Consider the following 2,752-nt stretch of genomic DNA (forward strand, 5'->3'; position numbering starts at 1 on the left):
AGAAGGAGAAGGAGAAGGAGAAGGAGAAGGAGAAGGAGAAGGAGAAGGAGAAGGAGAAGAAGAAGAAGAAGAAGAAGAAGAAGAAGAAGAAGAAGAAGAAGAAGAATAATTTGTGTACTGTTTCGAAAGCTCGAATATTAAGCGCTTTATCACCATAAGTATTTAATTACGAGAGCAACTCGGAGACAATGCCGTTGTTTAACAGTGAACCCCGTAATCGTGAAGTCACAGGCTCAACTCGAGCCGATGTTTTGTCCTTAAGAAAGGCACTTTACACGGAATTTCCTCATTTCACACATGTGGTAATGGCCAGCCAGTTTTAGACGGCGAAAGATTGAGTCAGTAGAGCTATGTGTATGAGCTCTTTTTGGCTGTCAGCACTGTAGGCCCATGTGTTCCGTGAAACCGAGAATGTTACTGAGTATTCTCAGGTGTGTTTGGGTAGATCTAATGGAAATAATAGCTGAGAAGTGGACTCAAGTAGAGCACGCTGCAGACAACTGTAGAGCATGGGCCTATGAAATGCGATTGTGATTTTTCCCCAGAAAGGAATTTGCTTGCCTACCACAAGAGGTACTCCCGCATTTCTTGAGTTCTTCTACTGCTTTCTTTTCCAGCCCCAGCAATGGATTAAATTGTAAATAATTCCTTTCTTGATCTACGCCTCTTGATCTAGATCAAGTGTACGCAGGTATTGCATTCCAAAATGATTAATCACCAATATTTGACAAGGAAGCATTCGCCATAATAATATTATTAATTCATCAGTACGCCGACATATAAACAAGTATCTAGCCAATGAAATTATGGAGCAGGAGAAGCATGATTGTCGTTTAGAAAGATTTATTTCAAATAATAGTTCACAAACATTTATTGCAATTGTAGCTGTTTCGAATAATGTTTCAAGAGAAGGGGTTCACATTTTTCAGAGCGTTAATTCGATACTGGCTATATTTCATTGGGGATAGATTAGAGCACAATAGAAACACTGAACATGAAAAGAAGTAGATAGTCAAACCTGAGCCCCAAGCATTCATCCACTAAAGAAAAATGGGGGGGGGGGGGGGGGGTAAGAAAGGGAGCGAGAGAGTGAAAGAAAATGAGCGTATGTGCCCGAGTCTAGTTACATAGAGAGACATATACCCAGCGAAATTTACACCACAAAACTACTGATTAGGATGATGGATGATGATGATGATGATGATGATGATGATGATGATGATGATGATGATGATGATGATGATGATGATGATGATGATGATGATGATGATGATGATGATGATGATGATGGTGGCGGTGGTGGTGCTAGTGACCTCCGTTCTAATTAGGAACATTGAAACATTAGTATTTTCACGACAGGTTACAACTTGTCAAGAACGGCAGGCAGTGTGGGTGTGAGGACTTAGAAATGGGTGGTCACGCGGGTGTTTGTTGAGCAAGACAGGATTCTTCGCACCTTTCTGTCTCCCACGGTCATCGATCGTGAGGGTACCTTAGCTTAACAATCTTATTGTTTATATCACTGTTATTTATATTATGCATGTGACTGTAAGCCTGTTTGTGAGTGCAAGCATACTGTGTGTGTGCATGTTTGTGTGTGTGTGTGTGTATGTGTGTGTGTTCGTGTATGTGTGTGTGTGTGCGTGTATGCGTATGCGTGTGTATGTGTATACGTGGTGAAATCACAAACCAAAGAGCCAGGATCTGGACTATAAAGATGTATCTTATCTTAAATTATAGATGACTTGGCAACCCATCTCCATCCAGCTCAGCCATGTTCTGATTATCTCTATCTATCTCAGTCGTGTGTGGCGCTCAGCTTTGTGCCTACTGTCAATACTGGGACCATAGATTTAAACTAGTAAAAAAGGAGACACGTGTAACTCTAAGACCGGGACGCAGTCCTCCCGCCTCTTCCTCTGCCTGCCTCTACTTCTCACTCCTTGTACTATCCGCCTCTTTCATTGCCGTGCCCGTCTCTCCTTCTCGCCCATTGTACTATCTGTCTCTTCCAGCTCTGTGCCTACTCTCAGTACTGGGACCATAGAGTTACACCAGTAAAAAGGAGATAACTCTATGATTGGGACGCTGGCCTCCCGCCTCTTCCTCTGTCTGCCTCTCCTTCTCGCCCCCTGTTCTATCTGCCTCTTCCTTTGCCTGCCTCTCCTTCTCGCTCCCTGTTCTATCCGTCTCTTCCTTTGCCTCCCTCTCCTTCAAACTCCGTATATGTACTACCTTGGCATGCCTTTGTGATCGGGCAATGGGCCAACACCAATATCGTCAGCAAGCTGTGTAATTATTCTAATCACAGTACGTAACATTTATCCGGAGTAAAAAAAAACCCTGTTTAATTCTTTTCAATGACTTACATTATGCAACAACAACAACAACAACAACCTTACTACTAATGGAGCTAAGGCCAAATTTTGCGAACAGTATATTCTCAAAGACTACCCAATGAAAAAACATGAAACTTTACCAGTACCCATAACTTGAAACGTAGTGTTGCATTATTGTATTTTCATTAAGATCAAAGGTGTAAGAAGAAAGCCCAGTTAAAGTTAAATTCAGTCCTTTTGTAGCGATCGCCATCATTTGCTTCGACATTGTACATTCACTGCGGAGTGCCGACTGCGCCAAAGGATATTTTGTGTTCAGTTGTACATTAAGTAGGTTTACGGGAATTCCCAGTTTCGGTCTTACGCCTTTTGGAGGAGGAGGAGGAGGAGGAGGAGGAGGAGGAGGAGGAGGA

This window comes from Aplysia californica, unplaced genomic scaffold (assembly GCF_000002075.1).
Source record: "Aplysia californica isolate F4 #8 unplaced genomic scaffold, AplCal3.0 scaffold00639, whole genome shotgun sequence".
Lineage (NCBI taxonomy): Eukaryota > Metazoa > Mollusca > Gastropoda > Aplysiida > Aplysiidae > Aplysia > Aplysia californica.